This window comes from Hyperoodon ampullatus (genome assembly GCF_949752795.1).
Source record: "Hyperoodon ampullatus genome assembly, chromosome: 5".
NCBI classification, from domain to species: domain Eukaryota; kingdom Metazoa; phylum Chordata; class Mammalia; order Artiodactyla; family Ziphiidae; genus Hyperoodon; species Hyperoodon ampullatus.
The window spans coordinates 54,368,271-54,392,795 of record NC_136918.1 but is presented as its reverse complement, the minus strand read 5'-3'; the positions used below and the strand labels follow the sequence as shown (position 1 = coordinate 54,392,795).

The following is a 24,525-nucleotide window of genomic DNA, read 5'->3' as shown; positions in this document are numbered from 1 at the left end:
CATTACAGAATATGAAGGAGTTACAAACTTCAAGGTTTCAGTGTTTTCAATGTATGTCAGTTATCACACATTAACAATGCTTTAAAATCATTGCTTATATTCTACACGTGGTTCTAGTTCCCATATTTCCCTTCCTCGATAGGTCTTGGACAAAAAGTTGATCTAGAAAACCTATGATTACAGGACCCAGCATGACATGAATTCTCAATGACTCATTTAAAAGTGGCATAAAGTGTTTTTATATATATATATATATATATATATATATATATATATATATATATATATATATATATATATATATATATATATTTTAAGTCCTACAGGGCATGAAAGACAATAAGTATATCGCATGTAAATAAGATAAAGCAGCTCACACTCTACTTGCTTACTTGGCTCCACATCTCTATAAGAAGGAGAAGCCGAGCCATGAAGAAGTTAGGGCAAATCAGAACTGCTGGGAGTGTGTGTGTTTGGGGCACTGGAGGGGCTGGTGAGGGTGTGTGGGGAGCAGCGTAGGGAAGGAGTTGGGGAGAAATGTCAGATTATGAAGGGAAATTAAACAGCGTTACTTACCCATTCTTCCCCATCCTGCTAAAGCAGGGGCCAGTTCCAGCCCAGCCTTCCTCCCCTGCCTCCCAGTGGAGGATTCGTCCCCCCAGCACTGTGAAGGCAGCCACTGCCTTTCAGACAATGTGAAGCCACAGCTGTTCCCTACTGAGAACACTTCACAAATTTGAGGAACAGGCTATAAATTAAAGGTTTGGACATTTCACAAATACCAAGGATAGTCTGAAGTAGGCCTCAACATGAGGGTCAGGGGAAACAGTTTTTACAAGCAGCTAATGCCCAAAGAGGCTAAGGAGTTCAGCCAAGGGGAAGGCAATGCTTCTTCCTTCATGACAGCACTTCTCAGGCTTTAATGTGAATGCGATCCACTTGGGATCTCATCAAAGTGTATTAGGTTGAGGGTGGGGCCTCAGACTATGCATTTGTAATAAGCTCCTTTGGACCATGCTTCGAGATGCTGATGCTCTTGGTCTATGGACCACACTTGGAGAAGCAAGAGTCTGTAACATAAAGAGGGAGCCGCCTCTGTCTCTCTGGGCCACAGGTATATCTTGGAAGTCCTGGGCAGAGCTGAGACAGCCCCAGTGCTATGTGCCCACTCAAGCACATCCCCAGGGAAAAGGTGGAGATGCAGCACACTGAGTGAGCAACTGTCTACAAGACTGTGTTAACATATTTTCTCAGAGCACCAAGACTCTATGAACAGCTAAACAAATAACATAATTCAACTTGAGTAAATGGAGAGGTCTACTGGCTGGGAATAAAACTAACCTTTTCCCCATGTAGTCCTCCTTAAAGTGAACATGATTACAAAGGTATAAAAAAACAGCATATTAAATTTCATAGTAAAAGGCCACATGTGCACACATATACATACAGTATGAATTCTAAGAAATTAAATACATTTTTTCAGAATAAAACACTTGCTACCACTGCTCCCAGCTAAAAGCATCTCCTCTTCCAAATACAAGGAAAAAAACCTTGAATTGTAAGGAAAATCACTGCATTGCCTGCCAGCACCAGGCCACAGGCTCCCCATTTGATCACAGCCATGTGAGCAAGAATAACAGGAAATCCAAAGGCAGAAACAACAATTCCGGTAGTGAAAAAATAAGCCAGTTCCTGATAGGCACTACTTGTTGAATCAGCATCATATGTTGCTCGTTTGGCAATAAAATAGGGGATGGGAGAGATGACATGGAATATCAGGACAAACAAGGGTCAGTAAACACCGTAATCCTCTAAGGCACATCCCAGCATAAGAAAAGTCAGCCCAATAGTCCCAGTGAAGGATAATACCACAAGAGCTTTAACGCCCGCCATGTCTCCTGAGCTGGGGCTGCGGCTGCTTCTGGTTTCTTGCTATGGCCCCGCCCTTCTTTCCCCTTTAACTGAACTATTGTCCAACCTTGATTCCCGTCTCCCATACTTAGGTAATTAATTTTTTGGTTACCTAAATGCAGACAGTCACTAATATATCTTCTTATTTGTTTCATGTGGTTTAGTACATTGCTCTTAGTAATACTGTGCTACTTGTCTCCAGAATTCAACATATTACCTTTCTTTCAATAATTCTTTCATTCATAGTTATCTTTGTAAATCTTTATTCCACCAACTTTAAATATACTTTTGTTCTATGAGTTCTAACTGATATTTACCCATCTTATTCACTGTACATAAAATCAGTATATATTTTTTAAAATATCTATGTATCTATCAGACAAATCTTTTTCTTTCTCTTCTCCTTCTCCTCCTCTTCCTCCTCTTTCTCCCTACTTCTCCTTCTTTTTATTATTTTTTTTTGAATTTTTATTATTATTGAAGAAGAACAGAGATAAATGAAGAAAAAAGAGAGGGGGACTTATCATGCCTTGTATTTATTGAACCAGTTTGGGCTCTTTTGATCCACATATGCTTCTCTAAATGCTTACATATCACATATTTAAATACGTGTCTAGAATTTTTACGATGCATAATAGTGGTTTCATTAGAACAAAGTTTTCTGCATTTATTCATTTTCTTATTTTGAAAATGAAAATATTTCTATATAGTTCTGAGTTTACTGTTATATCTCAAATGTTTCATTCTGCTTTAGAATTCAGTTAAAGACTTCTGTTTTTAGCTTTAGACAAACATATTCTTCCTAGTGTCTTGTAGGAAATATTTTTTCTCTTCCCTGGAGCTAGTGTTTGATGTCACAGAGTATGCCCCTGACAAACAAGGCCTGTTCTTTGACCTGACCTCTATGATCAGAGTTACTCTTCTTCCATCCTTCTGTTTTCCAAAGGGTTAACTTTTGGCTTCCAGACTAAGACTTAATATATTCTAGAATTACACTAAGTTAAAATAGGAAAGATTTATTCAGTTATTGTCTAGAAAAATGTAAAAATGTGAGCATTCATTTCCTTATATTACCCCTCACCCTGGACATTAGCAATGACATCTCCATCAAAAATAAAATAGATTCATTCAAGCAGGAAAAAAAAAAGTCTTCACCTGAGTCATTTAAGTGAAGGTTTAAACATTTCTTGTATCAATGAGATAATATTTCAATTCTCCATTTAACTTACAGAAGCAAAGGGGAAAAAAGAGGGATGAGGATTGTGGATGCAGTGTCTATTCCTTCTTGGATCTAAATATTGATTCTGCCAAGTGTCGTCTTTTCCAGGAATTAGATACCTAAAAAAATAAAATAAAATTCCACTGAAACGAATCCAACCCAATGTTATCTTTAATTCAATGTAAACATACCTTATATAGCCTGATAGTTTCTACTAGCACACTATCTTTAATCCTAGTAATTTATATTTTTATAGTTTCTGTATCATGCCTAAAATGTTGCTTACTCTAATTAGCTTATGGTCAACAGTATCTTTAATTAGAAATATTGGTAATCTGTCCCCCGCAGCATTTCATTTAGTGTGTTTCATTTTAGTGGTTCCAGGTTGATTATCCTAATGAATAGAGTGATAAAAAGTACCATTAAACAGAAATGAAATAGAATACCCATCAGGGCAAAAAGGTTGTGGGTTTGTGTGTTAGTAAAAGAATGATCTGTACTTCGAATACAGTATTAAAACTGTCAATAAGTTGACATTGAGTGTACCTATGAAATTCTATCAGTAGCAAATATCTGATATTGTGATTTATTTCTAACAATTAGAGGTAGAGTGTAGGATGAAGGACACAGAGTTAAACTAAAAAATGGCCAATTCATTGAAAAACAGTTCAGATAGCACCAATAGTATTGTTGAAACTGACTAAAGTTGATATGAGTAATGTAAAAAAGTTATGTGAGAAAATCACCAGCAGACTTGTGTGTGTCTATCAAGAAATTCATAGTTAGGGATGGTGGGAGAAATCAGTCTTATGTTTATGCCTGGTATTCTTGTCAAGTGCATATATTAAAGTGAATGGTGTTTATTTGACATCTTTATATTTTATTTAATTATGATGGCATTTTCCTTAGAGATCTTTATTTTCTGAAACAGTTTTAAGAATTTCTTTTATAATTAAATACAACAGATTTTTGTATTTCATGGCATTAACAGATGCATACCTACTGGGACTTCAAGTCTAGATTACATAACATCTAGCAATGTCTATGACTAAATCTTATTTGGCATCAGAAAAACATCTTCCAACTTGGGTAGAAGATACATTGAGGTTCTGTAAGTTTTTAGATATAAAGTCATGCATATTAGAAAAATATATCCAAAGGAAGGTGGCTAGCTACTGCCTCTAATATCAGGTAGATATGTGGAATGTTTTCACAAATAAAATCAACTAGATTCTCAGTTCTCAATGTCTTCATCAAACTCTTGTTGATCAACCCAGGTATTGCATTGATTCTTGACTTTTGGGAGATTATGGTTTCCTTTCAAAATTTGCTTAAAATTATATGGAGTCCCTCTAGAAAAATGTCCATGCACACAGGTAAATTCAGAAGGATGATGGATCTCCTTGAGCCATTCAAAGATCCCCTAGGGATTTCAGGGACCCAAGGTTAAACAGGGCATAAGTATAATATTAAGCATCATTCAGCCTTTCTAACAAGGCTAGATGTTCTCAAGTGTAAGTGTTAGTAATAATCTATTTTTTATAAAGTTGTGAGTATTCTGCAGGGTAAATCACACAAAAGGTTTGGCATAGATGTTGGCACATAGTAAGAGGACAAAACATTGTAGATCTTTGGAAGTAAAATTTAGTGAGATTATATTATTCTACTTTATTGCCCATTTATTAGTACTGTTAGCTTTCTAAAAACTGGGGAATGTCTGCTTTTTAACACAAATTATATGTTCAGTATATTGGGCAAATCTTCTAGAATTTTAATTTTATTCTTTTATTTTCTTTTTCAACCAAAGGTATGGTCTTGGTTTAATTTTTTTTTTTTTTTTTTTACTCTAAGATAACTAAATTTGAATGAGTTTCACATATTCAAAAGTGAAACAATTCTTGAATGAATAGTGATACTAAAATATAAATCTGTTGGGGACCATCAGAAGTTGCTAGATAACCAACTCATCAGCCTGAATATGGGTAAATAGAAGAAACACTTAAGCATTAAACCTAACTTTCCTGTAAAACATTGTGCCACAGGAACACCTTTTCTTTGTAGAAGTATTCTAGCTAATACATGAAGAAAGAGTGATAGAATTAAAATATTACGATTTTGTAATCCCCCAATGAGATAATGAATCTAGGCACTAAGCAACAGTGGACATTAATAAGAAAGAGTGCGAGGAGAAGAGGAATAGAGAGAAACAGACATCATGTGCCTCATGATGGAATTCCACATCTGTGAAGTGTACTTGTAAAATCTCTGAATCTAACCCGATCAGGACTCTGGATTTAACTACCAGGTTACAGGGAGCACAGAAGCAAGTCTTTTAAATGATACCATGAGGATGGAAGCAGCAAGATCCATACTGTGGAAAGCTCTACAAAACAAATGACCAGATTCTTCAAAAATAAGTCATAGGGAATTAAGAGGGGGGGGACTACCTGTAAGATGAAAGAGACAAATGATCTATCAGCCCAATGCAATGTGTGGGCCTAACTGGACTCCATGATTCTGACTGAATCAAAATAACAGTTAAGAAAAAAACAAATTGATATTAGGGATAATCTTAAATTTTTCATAGTGGCATAATAGTATTGCAGATATAATATAGAAAAAGTCTTTCTATTTAATGATATATACCATGAAATATTTAAACTGAAGTAAAAGAATATGTGGGATTTACTTCAAAATAATCCTGTTAGGTGGGGTGTAGATGAAAAACAGGACGCCCCCAAACTGGTGAGTTTGTAAAGCTGGGCGATGGCTACCTGGAGTTTTATTGTCCTGTTCTTTTTGCCTGTTTATACATTGACATTTTCCACAGTAAAATTTTTATAAGAATGAAATATCACAAAGTTTCACACCTGTCACAGGGTCAGTAAAGTTTTCTATGGCATATTGAAGCTACATGTTCATATCTATTAAGATCCATTTACAAGGTATGATATAGATATGGAATTGTTTTACTTTGTGAATGATTACCAAAGCTGGTTTAATGACTGTATTTTTTTTAATTCAGAAGATTATGTTAACCTGTTTTATGGAGGAGTTGCTTATGTATCTTTTTTGCCATTTAATATTATATAAATAATCATAAGGAACTCTATTTAAAGAAAGTATAGTAAATAAATCTACATAATAGATAATAACCTATATATTTGCATTATAGATATAAACTATCTTATATCTTTTGTGGCTGAAGTCAGAGATGAGTACAGAATATAAATATGTGTATGATTTCAAAAAGGAACCTAGTATTGAGGATTTATTTACGTTTTAAGGTAGATAAAGCAAGAATCAAATTTACTAGCAAATTGAGGTAATTTGAGTGACATTTATCAGTAACATCATTTTTCCTTTTTGTGTTTTCTTTTTCTTGTGCTTTTGAATAAAAGTTGATTTGGGGGGCCTTCATTTATACTAATGTGATCTATTTGTACACATCAACGTTTTCTCTTAATATACTCAAAAGTAAGATTATGAAATAGGAGCTTAGAGCTTGACAGATTAATCAGATTAGTGAATGGTCATTCAGTGACCACAGTCAAAATGTCCTCCTGGTTATGAAAACATGTGACTTGGTGTGACACTAGATTCTGTTCTTGGCCATGGTCTGTTCAACATGACCCAGATGAAGCCTGAGAGGCTCATTTTTTTCCTTTTACATAATGAGAAAAAGGAACACTGTATTTCCTGCTTATGTTTAATTTCCTATGGAAAATAAATCTGATGATAACAATGATGTTTCATTGTACAAACAAATTGGTAGGAACTATGATTTAGCAGTGGGAGTATGAATAATTCCTATTAATCGGCAATGCATGATATAAAACTTTATTTTTGTACAAAGTGTAAGGTTGAAGGATACATCTCCACTCACACTTTTGTTAATGTAGGAACCAAAGAAACAAAACCTAATTTATAATGATGCAGTTAAATTAATCAAGGAAACAAAGCATCTTCCCAGATTGAGGGTACTCTTCAAATTTTCTAATATAACATTCCAGGATGACTGCTCAAAGGAATACAAAATCAATGTCTTCAGTAAAATTAGGAGAGTGAGGACACCAACAAAGGCCTTTTCCAACTCACATTCAAAACATAAAATTATCATAGTAACTAAGAGAATACAAAGAATAGGAATATTTGCCATTTATAGTAAAAAGAAGAATGAAGTTTGTGATATCATGGAGAGAATTCCTTCACCAGAGACAAGCTCTCAGAGAGCATAAATACAGCCACAGTGCACTCAGGCAGGAGAGGAAAAAATGACTGCATTGCTCAGCTACTACCGAAATAAATAGGTGCTGAAGAGGAAGAAATTTTTTCTCTTCTTTTATAAGCCCTTCTAGCTTGTCTAAGAATTAAATTGATATGAGACAGATTACAGGAGAAAATCAAACAGTTGATAATAGCATGTATACATGGGAGACCCAGAAAAACTGAGTAAATTGGTAAAATGGCCCAAATCCTCACCTTAAATACCATTTTCAGCTAAAGACAAAAGAAGATGCTGGAGGTGGTGGTTTAGAACTTCAGAGAGGGGAGGAAGGCAATTCACAAGGAGACAGAAACACAAATATTTTGTAAACAAATGCTCGCTGGGCCCTGTGTAGACACAGGGACACAGAGTGCACCCTGATCAGTAGGCCCTGCCAAGTTTCCCCCACCACTCCTAGCCCTGATGATTTGCAAATACCTCTGGTGAGAGCTCTATTCCAGGAACAAGCCCTTTATCTAAATTTTCTCGGGCACTTAATGGGAGGTAACAAGAAAAACTTCCAGAGTCTTCTGTTTCTTAAAAATAATCACCCTAAATTAATCCTTATGCCAAAGAGGTATATTTTTGGATGGCAAATTTTGCTTCCCTACATAAGCAAAGAGTAAGAATATCTGATTAATTAGAAGGGCCTTGAGGCAAGAAGCAGCCAAGACAATATGAACCACACAGTAAAATTCTGACAGAACCAGAATTATTACCATAGTCATAGTCGTAAAGATTATTGCCAGTTGATTATTGAGAAAGAACTGGAGAGTATTAATTAGCAGAATTCACTGCTTTTATAATTCACTACATGTAAATAAGCAGAAATGAGAGATTTGCTGTTTAAGCTATACAGCAATAGGTAACTAATATACATACTAAGGCAGAGTCATTTTCTGAACTGTCTGTTTATTCCTCATAGAACTTAATACAGGGCCTTGTATGTGGCAACCACATAATCCCATGCTTACCACAGTACCTGGATCATACTACATACTCAATAAATATTTGTCAGATTAATTGTATGAATAATAACAATAAAAAATCTACTGAATGCTAACAATGTACCAAGCATCTTTAAATGTTTCACATATATTTACCCTTTTAATCATCACAACAGCCCTGTGAAGTAAGTTCAGTCATCATCCTCATTTTATAAATGAGGAAATTGTGGTCTAGAGAGATTAAGAAACTTGCCCAAGATAGCATAGCTTCTAAGTGGTAGAGTCTGTAATTGAACCCAGGTAGTCTGACTCCAGAATACACTGCTTTTGCCTACTACATGTTGCTGCTTCTAATGAATCGATGAATATTTGCTCAGGGAAAGAATGCATCACCTAATCATATATACTGACCTGAAATAAATTGACTGCCAGATACATCTCCAGCAAAAAATGGGTTTGTTCAAGATGAACAGAGAATTGCACTTCAGAGTCTGCGACCATGGTGAGCCATATGCAAGTCCCTTCATGGCAAGGGAAGGAGAACACTTTTATAGGGAGGAAAATGAAGTTGTGAGGTATAGTAAAAAAAAAAAAAAAAAAAAAAGAGTCCTGGCTTTCCATTGGCTGAGTCCTTGCTAGAAAAGAAGAGGAGTCTTTCTTCTTTCTGTTGGGCTCTCCTGTCATCATATGGCATGAGAGCTCCGCTTTTCCTGACTCCTGACTCTCTTTAATTGAGGTTGCTGCTGCTGCTGCTGCTGATGATGATGATGATTTTTTTACATTTTCCCCTTTTGATTGAGAACTTTCTCTGATAGCATCACTCATCAAAAGTCAGGTTTTTTGGTTTCAGTGGCTTTTTGTCCCTTGATGTCAGGGAAGGACCTTTCCTGGGTGTAGTGTCTCATGTTGGAGGGAAAGTAACCAGATTAAAAACCTACTAAGATGACATTCAAGTAATGAGGAGGGGTAGGAGGGAGAACTTTTATGCACTTTTTATCTAAGGTCCTATATGTTATCAACATCATAGACATTGGAGTTCATCTGAAGCGTTATATCATTATCAAAGTTTTGGTGACAAACTTCTAACAGGCCTTGTCTCAATATCTTAGGAAAGCTGTCTTATCAGATGTCATCTGCTTCAATTGCAGGAAATCTTTATTTTCAGGTCACCAGATGAAGTGAAGTTCCAATCAGGATTTTGTTTCTTTAGGTTTATCATGTGAATCCAACAGTCTGTTCTTTGGAATTTGGCAGTACAAGGGTTGGTTAGCAGTACCCAATATGGGACTGTCCAACAAGGTTGTAGAGGGTTCTTCTGGAGATAGCTTTTCCAGTAGATGAAATTTTCAGGTTGTAAGGTGCGATGCTTAAGGTGTTCATCTTCCAAGAGATCGCTGTGAAAAGATCGCTTTACCAAAACATAGTTATTTTTAATAGAGCAATTAGGCCTTTGCAGTATTGGAGTATATTTCCTTTTATCAGTTGTGGGCCAAAAGAAGCAAAATCCAAATGCATTGGACATCCTGTGACTGTCTCAAAGGGTGAGAGTTTACTAGTTCCAAAAGGGGTGAATCTTAGATTTAGAAAGACCAATGGCTGTGTTTTTGTGCACGATATTTCGAGGGTTTCTACAGATTGAGCTGAGTCTTACTAATGCTGTTAGTACATTCTACTAAATCAGTAAAAGTGTTGTAAACTGACCAAACAGCACAGACTTGTCAAAACACCTGGTCAGTAAAATGGGTTCCTTAATCACTATGAAGTTTGAGAGGAGGTCTTTCCAAAAAGATTTTTGCCAAAGAGGAGGCAGTACAATATTTCATACCAGACCATTGCTAAAACATATTTATATCCATAAGACAGAGGAAGTTCTGTGAAATTCATTTCCCAGGTCTCTAATGGTCCATTAGGCAGTTTAAAATATTTGATAGCAGTATCAACAGGCTTCCTGAGGTTGTACTTCAGACAAGTGGGACAAATGAAGTAGGCTTTTTTTTGTGGCCTTGATAATGTTTTCCTACTAATATTGATTCATGAATTCTATTGTCTTGTCAGGAGAACAATGGTTTAATGAATGTAGAGTGGTGAAGAGTGGGAATTTTATATTCTCTGGTAGGACTAGGTTATTAATTGGTTCAAACCAGAGCTTTCTCTTTTTATCAAACCAACAACTGTCAAATTTCCAATCTTGATTTTTCCTTTCCTAAGTCCAATTCTGAGTTTTGTCTAGCCAATTTTTCTAAGTTATCATTTGGGGAAATATCCCTTTGGACCATGACAGAGGTTTGGCTGCTGTTGGTCCCTTTAAAAACAACATTCCTGTGGAAATGTCAGCAAGGTGATTTCCCTTAGCTTCTGGTGAGTCAAGTTTAGAATGCCTGGGAATCTTAATAATAGCTAAAGCAGCAGGTAAAGTGTTGCATCCAATAATTCCTGAACATAGAAGCCATTTTAAATGTTATTTCTACTGGAAATAAGGAAGCCATATTGCTTCCATGACATCCACAAATCATGAACTACTTCAAAAGCATACCTACTATCAGTATAAATATTAGCAGTTTTGCCCTTGGCTAAAGTACAAGGCCATGTAAGAGCATATAACTCAGACTGTTGGGCTGCAGTAGCCTTAGGTAAAGGTGCTGCCTCAATAACATAAAAAGGAGTTGTAATAGCATACCCAGTACCATATTTGCCACCGTCAACTTTTAAATAAGAATGATCAGTGAACCATGAGAAGTCAGCATTACCCAAAGAAATTTCCTGTAGATCATCATGAGGAGTCAGGAGGTGATCTGTCAGTGTTAAACAGTCCTGAGGGACTTTGGTGATAATGCAGTGGAGGAGAGTAGCAGGATTAAGGTTACTACAATGTAAAAGAGATATGTGAGAAGCAATTAACAGAAGGGCTTACTAGGAGGTGACGTGGCTGGCTGATAAATATTGAATGTGATGAGAATTCAGGAGGGCTTCTACCGTGTGAGGTATAAAAATGATTGAAGGGGATCACACCATGATTTTCTCAGTGGCCTTAACCAAAAAAAAAAAACAGTGGCTGTAATGGCTTTAAGGCAAGGAGGGTATCCTCATTCCACAGAGTCCATTTGTTGGTTATAATACCCTATGGGTTGATGTTGGTCCCCATGTTTTGGGGTAGCAGCCCAAGGGCATTCCCTTCCTTTTCATATACAAACAAGAAAAAAGTGAATCTAATAATTAGGATGCCCAGGGGCAGGTGGGTTCTTCACACTTTCCTTTAACGCCTCCTTGACTATGTCATTTGGTACTTCCCATTGAATTGGGTTGGTTGTTGGTTATTTAGTAAAACATACAGAGGTTTGGCCATAAAAGAGAAATTGGAATTCAGTTTTGGCAGTAACCAACTAACCTGAGAAAACCTCACAATGGGTGCTTAGTTTTGGGAAACATAGGACAAGAAGTCTATCTGGGTCTAGATGTAGCCCTTGTTTTGATATCAGGTGCCCTAAATATTAAATCTGGGATTGGGAAAACTGCAATTTTTCTTTGGGGACCTTATGTCCCTTTAAGGCTAAAAGCTTTAGCAAGTGGATTCTGTCTTCCTGTGAGGAGGCTTGAGAAGGAGATCAAAGAAGCAAATCATCCACATATTGCACCAAAGTAGACCCTCTAAGGAACGTCATATCATCCAGATCAGCCTTCAGGATTTATAAGAAATTAGAAGGATTCTCAGTAAAACTCTACAGCATTACTGTCCAGGTAAATTGTTTTTCTTCCCAAGTGAAGGCAAAAAGGTATTGGCTACCTTCATCAACTGGAATACAAAAGAATGTGCTGCATAATACAATTACAGTAAAGAATTTACTTCTGGTGGGAATAGATGTTAGTAACTAGTAATGAATGAGGGTTAGGGACAACAAGGTGTCAGGGATAACAATGTTTTTTATTGCTCAGAGGTGGTAGACGAACCTTCACTCTCAGCCCTTAGGTTTTCTCACTGGTAAAATGTGAGTGTTACAGGTGATAGTACAAAGGATTATGAGGCCTTAAGCCTTGCAGTCTTCTACTGTGGGCTTAATGCCTTGAAGGGCTTCTTTACTTATAGGATATTAATTAATTACCAGAAGAGATTTTAAGGGGTTTATATAAATCTTGATGGGAGGTACACTGTGAATTTTGCCAACATCATTTGGAGATTTTACCCATAAGGAAGGTGGTAACTGATTCAATAGGGACAAATAATCAGTGTTTTGAGAATCATTTCTAGTACTGTGAGAGATGGAACAACTGAAAGTTGTCAGAGGATTATTTAATTAATCTGGTTGGTTACATTGATGACTACTGTCAAATTCTAGAATTATTTCCCCCTGCTGGGAGAAAGAAATTCTGGCATGATACTTTTTTAAGAAATCTGACCTAATACATGTATGGGGCAGAGGAACAAAGGAGAAAAAGGTGTTTATCTCTCAAAGGGCCTAAACAAAATGCAGTAGGTTCAGAGAGAGACATCTCTTGAGGTTCATTTGAGATCCCCACTATTTGACTTGTTTAGTACTCTGAGGCAGGGGCTGTTTTATAGTAGTGGAGTTGAGTATTGAGAATATGTCTCCAGCATCAATTAGGGCTGGCAGAGATTCATCTCCAATTTGGAGAAATGTTTCTCTAAACTGACTGAGAGGAAGGATTAAGAAGAGTCCCTGTAGTTCCTCGGAGCTCTGTCATTAAGAATTGGGGGGCTTCCCTGGTGGTGCAGTGTTTGAGAGTCCGCCTGCCAATGCAGGGGACACGGGTTCGTGCCCCGGTCCGGGAAGATCCCACATGCTGTGGAGCGGCTGGGCCTGTGAGCCATGGCCGCTAAGCCTGTGCGTCCGGAGCCTGTGCTCCCCAATGGGAGAGGCCACAACAGTGAGAGGCCCGCGTACCAGAAAAAAAAAAAAAAAAAGAATTGGGAAAACATTGGAAAGGCTTGTTAGAAGGCCAAAGGTACGTAGTGCTTGAATTTGTAATAATCATATCTGCAAAGTCCTGTTTATTTGTAATAATAACAGAAACTAGGAGGATTTTGGTTATGTTTAGGTGCCTTTGTTTTTTACAGTTGACGTTTAAGAATTTTGGTGGTATTCCTTGAGGGTGACTTGTCTAGAGTGTAAGAAAGCTGGTTTGCCAGGTTAACTAAATCTGGAGTGGACAAAGTTTCCCATTCCATTCTGGCCCTTTTTACTTGAAGGGAAAGATTCAGTTCAGCCTACTAATAAGCATAGAGTTAAAAGCTACACTGTTGTGATCTACACCTGAAGGAGGATCAGAATTTTATTTTATTTATTTATTTATATTTTGATTCAACACATATTTATTGAGTGCTTAAATGCACCAGGCATAAATATTTTCTGGGCACCTACCATGTACCAAGGTCTGTCTAGGCCCTGGGGATGAAGTGTTGAGCAAACAGACAGAGGCCCTGCTGTCCTGGGGGTGATTCCAGGAATGGGAGTTAGAATAAAAATGCATAAATAAATAACTGAACAGTTTCAGTTTAAATAGTGCTAAGTGCAGTGAGGAAAACATAAAAAGTGATGGTGGTGGTATCTTTTGACAGCCCCTGTTGGGGTCCTCTGCACTCAGGAACTTCCCTCCCCTGCCCCTTCTGGTCTGGGGGTGGTCACGGCTCCCCTCTGTTGCCAGGCCCCAGGTGCTGCACTCCCCACCCCTAGTGTCTTCCAGAATTTTATTTTAAAACCTTAAATCGATTGTAATAGTTATGAACAGATTAATAAGATTTTGGTGTGCAAGCCTGAATTTTGTTCCAGTCAACAGGCTTTGGCAAAGCCCTAGGATTTGCTCAATGAAGTCACCTAGTGCTTACTTGAGCCTGCTTATACAAGAGTTAGCAGTTCATCCCAACAGTTGTAATTCTAGAGACCTTTCAGGATTTTCCCAATTAGTCATATTCATTCAATGCTAGGCGTGGCCTTTACCAACAGGCATATGAACTAGCTGATATAAGTCAGAGAAACCAGTCTGATAAGTTTGAATGAATATATTAAATTCCTCAGCAAATTTATGAGGATCTTCAGTTACTTTAGGAAAATCTTTGATAATGGCTGTCAGTTCAGTTTTAGTCCAGGGAAAATAAGAAATTACGGTTTTAGCCTCTGGATCCTCAGAAGGCTTAATTTTAAAGAGACAGGTTTTGGCAATTTCAAAGGAAAAGGGAGTGGGTAGAGAACAGCAGAGGTTTGGTGACAGAATTTCTATTAGGGGATTGAGGATGTAGAGGAGGTGTAGAAGGGAAGGAGGAAGGTGGAACCAGAGGTAGAGTCTGGCCATGAGGAGCCAAGGGAGAGAGAGAGGATGGTGCCAAAGGAGGAGTCTGAGACAAAGAAGCTGAGGAAGAGAATCCTGAGGCTTTGGGAGCCATTTTATCTTGCTTTGGCTCAGTTAATCTTAAAATGTTTTTTGGATGAGAGGTCATTTTAGATTCCTGATAATGTTGGAGATCCTCAAAATATTGGGTTGGCCAAAAAATTCATTCAGTTTTAAGTAAAAATAAAAGAGATTTTTCATTTTCACCAAGAACTTTATTGAACAACGTATTCATTAACCAAACGAACATTTTGACCAACCCAATACAAATTGAGATAAGTACTCCACATAATTTGGAAAAACTTTGAGCTGTTATTGTCCAGTTTGACTTTAAGAAAACTGAATTTGGGGACTTCAAAATTTCCTCACAATGGTCATTGGTATTCTAAATTGCCTTTGGTCAGGTTGGCCCATTTAACTGGAAATGCACATGAGGAAGGATCATGGTCTTTAAACATAAAATCAGCCAGGGGCCCTGTAATGGGAGCTCCCTCAAAGTATTTAAATAACTGGGATCTCACTTCCTGGAATTTTTTCTCTAGAGTAAAAGAACAATTTTCAAACAGCTGACAGCTCAAATAACTCAGTTCAGACAGCTTGTAAGCTATACCAGCCTATTCTAAGGAAACAGCTTGGTCTTGGAGGATCCAGGCTGATGGCTTTTCAGGGAGCTTCCAGGGAATACCCTGTTCCAGAGGAATACATGGAAGTCTGGAAAACGAGCACAGTTTCAGTGAAGAAGCCCCTGTTTCTGAAGAAATGGGCTGAATGTGTTTTCAGCCAGCTTTCACTGAATCAGTCTTATCTCAAAATCAGACAAAAGTGCCAAATTAGTACTTGCATAGAGAACAAGGACTTAACCAGAAATACAAAAACTTAAAATAGACCCCAGGTAAAACCTGGACAGCTTCACCTGTAAAGAGGGCAGGAGCTTGGATCCAGGAAAAAGACATACCTTCAAACTCCAGGACCAGCAAGAAAAGCAGCAAGGACAGTGGGCTCAATTGTGGGTACCACACCTGTTTACTCACCAATGCTGGAGCCTTTGGGAGTCCCTTCTGGCCCCTGTATCTGCCACCACAATGTTGAACTGAAATAAATAGACTGCTAGATATTTCTCCAGCAAAGGTGGCTTTCATCTGGAATCAACAGAGAGCTGTAGTTTGGGGTCTGCAACCATGGTGAGCCACATGAAAATCCCCCCACAGCAAGGGAAGAAGTCTTTTATAGAGATGAAAAGGAAGTTGACAGGGCTGTAGTAAACAAAGAGTCCAGGGCTTTTCATTGACTGAGTCCTTACCAGGAATGAAGAAAGTTCTTTCTTCTTCCTGTTGGGCACTGCTACTGTTGCTGGGCATGAAAACTTCTCTTTCTGGTCTCCTGAATCTATTTAATTGAAGTTTCTGTTTAATAATTTTTTATATGTATAACACTTAGACTTACGTATATAATGTTAAATTTTAGTGTTCTTTATTTCCCCTTGATAGCCAATACTATTTAGGAATTCTAAAGTTGTGGTCTCCCAACTACTTTTATGAATACACCATTTGTTCAAAAATATTTGACCAAGGGCTTCCCTGGTGGCGCAGTGGTTGCGAGTCCGCCTGCCGATGCAGGGGACGCGGGTTCGTGCCCCAGTCTGGGAAGATCCCACATGCCGCGGAGTGGCTGGGCCCGTGAGCCATGGCCGCTGAGCCTGCGCGTCCGGAGCCTGTGCTCCGCAACGGGAGAGGCCACAGCAGTGAGAAGCCCGCGTACCGCAAAAAAAAAAAATAATAAATATTTGACCAAGTATCCTCAACATATGTATATTTATTTATGTAAATAAATAAAATAGTACATGCTATTACATTAATAATATGCCAGTACTACTATATTAATATATTATACAAAAACAAAGTCTTTCTATCTATCTATCTACCTACCTACCTAGATATATATTTTTTTCTGCCCAGAGCTCAGTGGATTATCTTGTACAGCCACTGAATTGCATTTACCTTTGGAGACTACTACTTTATAGGATGTAGTAACATTTTTTAAAAGAGCTAACATAGAGAACTTTGTTCTCTCACATTTGCCCTCATACACAAAGAAACCAAGATACATCAAGTAATTTCAAATAAGGAAAAGTATTCTCAATTCAGAAGATAAACCTTATATTCTCATGAGATAAGAATTCTGGAAATATGCATTTCTAGGCCCTCCCCCCTTTCTTGCTTTCTCTCTCCAAAGAACACCTATACCTTTTCAAGTAAAATATGTACAATTTGATGTAATTCTTGAAAGCATGAAAATGAAATTTATTTCCCTAATGATTTTCTCTATTCTACTTGTCTACCATTGATTTTTTTCTTCCCTTTTCTGTTTGTAATGCAGCATAAACCAATAGGGTTTCCTATTGTTTCTTTCCTAAAACTGTGCACCTGCACTATCAATCATGCCAAGAGCTAGCACAGCTTTGGGATGAAAACTGATAGCATGCAATGAAAATAGACAAGACGGCTTAGAAGGTTGATTCTAAATTATAGAGCTGCTTAGTGATCTGCAACCACCCAAATTCTTCCAGCTTGATAGCTGATTAGTGAGCACAGAACAAACCACAAGCTTGCCTTCATGACCTAAATGAGGGCAATTTGCACAGTCTGGTGTAGTTACTTCAGAAAGAACTACAAATCAAAATCTTTCAAACTACAGGATTGAAGTAGTTCTGTTTCCAAGTTTCTCCATCTTTAAAATGGGACTAAGGACATCTGTAGTCTTAGATTTGTTCCAATGATAATGTCAAACAAATTAGCATATTTGGAGGCTGTATTAATGGTCAATGAATATGCAAAAACAAAGTATTATCTTAATTATTATGATTATTCTTGGAGTAATACTAGTTTAAATTTTACTGCTATAAATTTTTCTTTTTATCAATTTTTTTTAAATAAAATTTTCATTTCACAAGAGGTTTGAAAGAACATCCCAAAAATGCATACCATTTACTTAGATTCACCAGTTGTTAACATTTTGTCCCATTTATTTAATCATTTTATGCTCACTCTGTACACTCTCTCAAGCACACTTTCTCTCAAAATTATTTGAGAGTTAATTGTCTTATAATCTGACAGGAAGTTGCAGACTTCAGTTTTTTATCCTACATATTTCATTGTGTTTTTCCTAAGACAAGAACATTCTTTTATATAACTACAATTTAATGATCAAATCAGTAAATTTTAATATTGATATAATACTCTTGTTCAACCCACTGACCATCCTGACATTTTGACAGTTATCCTAAAAATATCCCTTATAACTGTCTCTCCATTCCAACCACTCTTTTGGAGAGAAGTGTCAGCCTTTTTAAAACGTTGTTTGTTTTTCATGACCTTAACATTTTTTTGGAGTACAAGCTCATTCTTCTATAGACTATCTCTCAATTTGTCTGTCTGTACTGAGTCTTAATTTACATATCTGCAGGGAAATTTATTAGGGTAGAATTTTAAAGCTCATTTTGAAGATACCCAAGAAGTAAATAGCCAATATGCTCTTTGCTATTTTGAGGTAAAGGAAAAGTAATGCATATCACTTTGGATTTTTTAACAAATCCATTTCACTTTGGTTCTTTTTGAAAGATGTTAGGATTTTTACAAAAACAAGAAACAAAACACACACACACACACAAAACAAAACAAAAAAGATAAGCTGTGATACTGACTTAGATCCACTGTGTTTTACACAATATATTAAGAAACAGAGACTAGATTTGTGCACCAGTCTATAAACTGGTAGATATATTAACTAATGTTTTCTATAGCCTTATGACCTAGATTGTACTGTACTCATCTTTTTTATCAAGCCCTGAAGAGATGTTTATTCCCACAAAATTCTATACTGTAGATAAGTGCAGCCGGATTTCTCAAGAGTTCTCCTTTAGCAAATTAAAATAGAGTAATAGAAAGAGAGGGCAATACATTAAGGATGTTGTCCTTTAGGGACACCTAGATCCAAACAATGGCCTTGAGTCTCTAGAAGACTGTTCCATTATTGTGAGTTAAAAATTCAAGATGACCACATGCCTGGTATGTATTTTCAGCAAAGATCAAGGAAGAACTTCAGATGTCACTTTCATTTACTGTTGTTAAGTATAAATTACATATCATGTTATTACTTAAAATGATATCTGTGCAATCTTTGGTTATGCAAGGTAACAATCACAGCTAAACCCACTTATAAAAAAAACCATTGTTTCCAAATATTATAAGTTGCTACAATAATAATACCTGCCAGTCTCACTGAACTTCTCTGTATTATATTTTATGGGCAATGAAATGGCAGTATGAACCAATCCTTGACCTCTGACTCCTAAGGAATATATGAACTCTTTCTGTTCTAGTTCCTTTGTTACTTTGAATATTATCAAGCATTGGAACAAACAAAGCACGGTGTTCATTTTCACCTGCCAAGACAAGCTAAAATCAATCTGCTGTATTCAATAAACAACTCACTGTGGGTAGATGGGTAAATTTTATTTGCTGATGAATAGCAATGGAATCTTGCTATTAAATCATAAAATAAAACCCATATATGTGACAAATATCTTTTCTTTCATGACCATTTTCCTAGGTAATCATATATAATATGAAAGATGAATATTTTTTAGAAAGATGAATATGTCTCATGACCTTATGCATACAGGGTAAAACACAGTGATGTTGTAAGTCATGATCTTCATTCACTGTAGTTTATTTTCAGTAAAGTGTTAGAAAATACCCCCAAGTCTGGGCCACCATGCAGTGCAGGTTTGATCTATTGGTTAATCAAAGTCACTCTCTCCTTGGTCATTTATCCAGTCAGCAAAATCTTCTCTATTACCTACACTGTATAAGATATGACCCAATGCACTAAAAAATAAAGATGGATTAAGACATATTAAAGGCTTCAGGGAACTGACTGTTTAATTAGGGAAGATGACATACCAGCAGACCATCAGAACACAGTGTAATAAATGCACAGATTTCCTGCTTTGGAAAAAAGAAATATGAAATTTCATCTTCTTCATGACCTCCTCCTTCTCCCCAGTCTAGGTTAGGGAGCCTTTCTCTCTACTCCCATGTGAATAAGTGTATGGTTCTAACACGGTGTTTACCACACTAAACTGAAGCTTGAACTCTTGCAAGCTGAGTGACTTTGACCAAGATAGACCACTAAGTCAGTTTCTTCCTTTTTAAATGGGGATAATTTACCCATTCATTACTGATCGAAAAATTTCTGTGCTATATACTGTTTTATGTATAATACTATGTTTTCAATATTACCTTACTCAGAGGATTAATGTGGAGACTAAATAAATCATATAAAACATTTAGCCCAGGATCTAGCACAACTCTTAATAAATGTTAGCAGTATAATTATTGTTACTGAATAATTCTGATGACAACTATTTTAGTGATTTTCTATCTTTTGGCAAACATATTCTAAATATGTTTTTCAAATCTATGTAGTCTTTTTCTTTCTTCAAACATGAAATGTTAACATCTTGAGAAGACTCTGTTAAGCTCAGATACATGAAGAGGTCTGTTTGTTTCCAGAGTTTAGTAGTATTTAACTACTGAACCTGTAACCAACCTCTTTTAGACTAGGGCTTACTCCATCACCTGGTACACAGTAGGAGTTCAATATGTGTTTGCCAAATTCATTTGACTTGATTTTATGAAATTCAGCCAGCTATGATATTAGTCTGAAGGTTAGTAATCTTCAGCTTAAGGAGTATTAAGTGATTCATTGAACAATTGGTTTTTCTTCTGATATATGCTTTTCCCTCTGTCACCTGAAGAAATATTCCCTTCTGAAAAGGAAAAAAGCCACTTAATTCTGGGCCTCCCAAAACTGGGTGAATGGTTTCACCTTTTACCCCTCAGTCAGAAGTTAGGGAAGACTTTCATTTTGGAAGTAAACTCCATTGGGCCATAGGCAACCAAGAAAAAAACACCTGAAATACATCTTTTATAATGAATTATTTTATTTTAAAAGTATGCCTTCTTGGGCTTCCCTGGTGGCGCAGTGGTTGAGAGTCCACCTGCCGATGCAGGGGACGCGGGTTCGTGCCCCCGTCCGGGAAGATCCCACATGCCGCGGAGTGGCTGGGCCCGTGAGCCATGGCCGCTGAGCCTGCGCTTCCGGAGCCTGTGCTCCACAACGGGAGAGGCCACAGCAGTGAGAGGCCCGCGTACCGCAAAAAAAAAAAAAAAAGAAAGAAAGTATGCCTTCTGTATACCAGATTATACCTCTTAACATCATTTGTAGAACTTTGATTTAAGAGACATTGCAGTGTCTGATTTCTTATTCTCTTAATCTTAGGTATTGTGATCTTGCTACAAAAATGGCAAGTTTTTAATATGACCAATATTTGATAAGTAATGTTCAGTGCATTAAAAATCACACACAAAGACACTTACATGTAAACCCCCTTTCATCTTTTTGTTTTCGAAAGATACAACACTAACATTTTATTACCTTCTTCTCTTCTGGATAAATAATACTTCTCCAGTATGAACTTGGACTTACAGTCATTAGACCAGGTAGATTAAAGCAAGCATCACCAAATAGATTTTTTTTTCTCCTTGCTCTAAATCCCAAAGCAAATATAGTTATGCTCTAGAGGAGCCAGAATTCCAGGCTTGTGATTACATTTATTGACTGCATTTGAGACCTATCCTACATGTTTTTTAAAAATATTATAATGCCTTGACACTCAATGGCATGTGCATATCATCATGGCATTAAGAGTGAGCACTGCTTCATGAAGCAGAAACCTCAATTATCTATTTAGTCCAGTTCAGCATTCTTATTGTACTCAAGCCACCTGACTTGCAACCCTTGCCTTCCTTACCTCCTTGAGGACTGAAAGGTTTATATGAGCATGTCTGTGCAAAGTAAGAAGGAAAAGAAATCCTGGAGACCTGACGAGAAGCTGTGATGGTTCTGAGGTTAAACATGACATGAAAATACCAGAGTGGACCCCTCAAAATTCAGAAGAGGCTTCCAAGTAGGATCCAAGTTTCATCTGAATTAACTTTATCTTGAATTATTCTTCTAAACCTATTGATCCAAGCACATTGTAAATATCCAGGACAGTAGGTCTAGTTTAAAATCCTTTTGATAAGCTCTGAGATGTAAGTTTTGGGACACAAAGACGTAGTTATTAGTCAAATGATTATTTTATATTATTTATTCATTATCCAAGACAGTGCTGAGCTATATGCACTGTTCATTCTAGTTTTAGTCCTCTGTTAGTGAGATGCTTTCATCCTTCCCTCCTCCATTTCTAAATCCTTTTCTCTATTTCTAAGCAGTTATAAATTCTCTCTGTTTTGGAGAGGTGTGTATAGGGGAGTGTGGGACACAGTTATACCAGAAAGGTTTGCCCACAACCCAATCTTTAAGGTCATGATGGGGTCACACCATCATGGGATGCATGTGTATTTCTGATCTTGTTGATTTCTCCTCAGGACAGAAATGCTGAACAGTAGTGACATCCAGTCATACTTTATTACGTGGTTGAAAGCAGATTCAGTGGGTGGGACAAATCCTTCCTTATTCTCTAACAACAACATGAAACCATTCAGCAAGTATAATTCCTGGATAGAGTGATCCTCATGAGAATTCTGTGACATCACATATTCCATTGCTGTAACTTGTACACTTTAACTTTCTGGGCAATGTGCACACATACCTTCACGTGACTTACATAAATATAAGGGACAGAGGTCACTTACTGTTTACAGTCTCACAACCCATGAGAAAGGGGCAATGCATTAACTTTATGGTGAAGGTTAGGCGCTTTTGTTCTCTGTGGGGGGATTTGACTAAGCCTTTCCCTAAACACTCAGGTTGAAACCCTTCCCGTGTTATTATAACCAGCTGTGTAATGATAGTCAATCCAGTTTACCTCTTTAGTCTTGTTTCTGACTCACAAAAGTGTTGAACTGGATGTTCTTGAAGGTATCACCCTCTCAAACAAGCAAAACTATAACTCTATGTCTTGTTAAATATTTAAGTGAGAAAGTTTATTCAGTTGGAGTGAGGGGCACTATGTAACCAATGTTGCTTGTTTAGCAGTGATGTAGACCGAGCTCTGCCACTGTGGACCACTTCTCTGTGCAGCGGAAGCACATGCCAATTAGATTTCCTAGTGATGGGACAGGAGAAAGACACTAATTAGAGACAAAGAAGAGAGTCAAAGGATAGTCCCAGGTCTGATCCTCAGCAGGATTGTGAGGTTGAAGTCCATGACACTTTTCTTCTTAATCCTTGATGCTTCTGCTACTTTTATTGTTTCTATCCTTTCCAAGCACTCGTTGCCCCTACTCTCCACCATCCTCCAATATCCCTTCTCAGCTCAAGTGCTCATATGAGGAAAACGCTGAGTAGTTCACAATGTGATGTTTCCAAACTCTATAACCTGCTTTAAGGCTAAGTCACTTTTAAAGAGACAACTAAGAAAATTATAAGCAAGGCCTTTGGGGAAAGTTTTCTTAGGGTACATTTTCAGTAAAGGAACTGCTGGGTGGAAATATATGACCCATAAAAATACTGATACATATTGTCAAATTAGCCTCTAGGAGAGATTATACCCCTGTGGGACAGCACCTGAATTCTGAATCCCAATATCATTTTATTTTAAACAGTTCCAAAGATGTTTCACTTTAATATGCATTTCTTTGATGACTAGCAAGGTGGACTGCTTAAATTTATTAGCCATTTGTATTTCTTGTTCTATGAATAGACTGTTCATTTCTTTGCCCATTTTCCTATTGGTGTATCCATCTTTTTTACTTTTCATCTGGCTCTATATAGTAATGCCCTATCAGCTAATTCAGCATAAAAAGTGATAAATCTCTGAAGAGAAGGTATTCTGGGCTGTCAATTGATATGTTCCAGATACCAACCATGTTAGAAGCAAAGTTATTTTTATTTGAAAGATAAGAGGGCTGAGTTTTCATATTTTCAAACAAATGAAATATTATTCCCTTTCTTTACATGAAAGGGGACTGGGCTGAGCATTAAATAAATACTTGAAAGAAGATTATATATGTGGATTTGGAAAGAGAAAAAACCTGATTAGTCTGCATTATTCCTACAAATTCTCGGACTTTATTTCATCATTGATTATTTTATCTGCTTCTCCTAAGTCACAGAGATGAGTAATTTTCAAGGTATTACTATCAGTCTTTCTGAGTTCAATGAGCATAGAACCAAGGGTTCATCAACACTGGTCTAGGGATCTCTTTTGTGTTACAGAAACTCCTGTGCAGAGCTCACAGGAAAAGTGTACACATCCAGCTTCCTCTAGGAACAAGGCTATGTTCATCTGTGTCCTGTTGTGAGGTTGCTTATTAAATTCTACTTTAATGTCAAAGACAAATGGGAATAAAATCAGGTAGAGGTTACCTGATCAATAGAAAGAGATAAATCAATAAAAAATAGGCAACTGCATGAAAAGCATGGAATCAGACAGAGATTTACAACAAAAGATTATGGTAGGTTTGTCACCTAAATTATTTGTAAACAAAACCATACAACAAATCTAGGATATAAAGGTTCAATGGTTCAATTCATAAAATAGTTTCAAAGAAAGGGTTGCAGAGAATATGTTGTACAATCCAACTATGGTCTGGGTCAGCTAATAATGCTACTCTCTCCTACTGCACCCATGGTTGATGTCATTAATCAATCCATCATTATATCTGACTTGACCTAGAGAAAGCCTGAGAATGTTTCTCAACAAAATTCTCCAAGCAGCCATTATCAATCAAGCAGTTGGCATTTGAATGTAAAATTATTGCCGTCTCGTGTGT

The 24,525-nt window shown here is 37.0% G+C and overlaps 1 protein-coding gene and 1 pseudogene across 2 annotated transcripts in view; one reads left to right on the top strand and one right to left on the bottom strand.

The window, feature by feature from the left end:
- Positions 1-24,525, top strand: part of NAALADL2 (N-acetylated alpha-linked acidic dipeptidase like 2) — a gene marked incomplete at its 3' end in the record, with an annotated part of 1,068,176 nt that overhangs the window by 595,017 nt on the left and 448,634 nt on the right. The window lies entirely within an intron of this gene.
- On the bottom strand, positions 1,497-1,893 carry LOC307054024 (leptin receptor gene-related protein-like; annotated as a pseudogene). The gene has a single exon. The product of its transcript is annotated as a leptin receptor gene-related protein-like (transcript).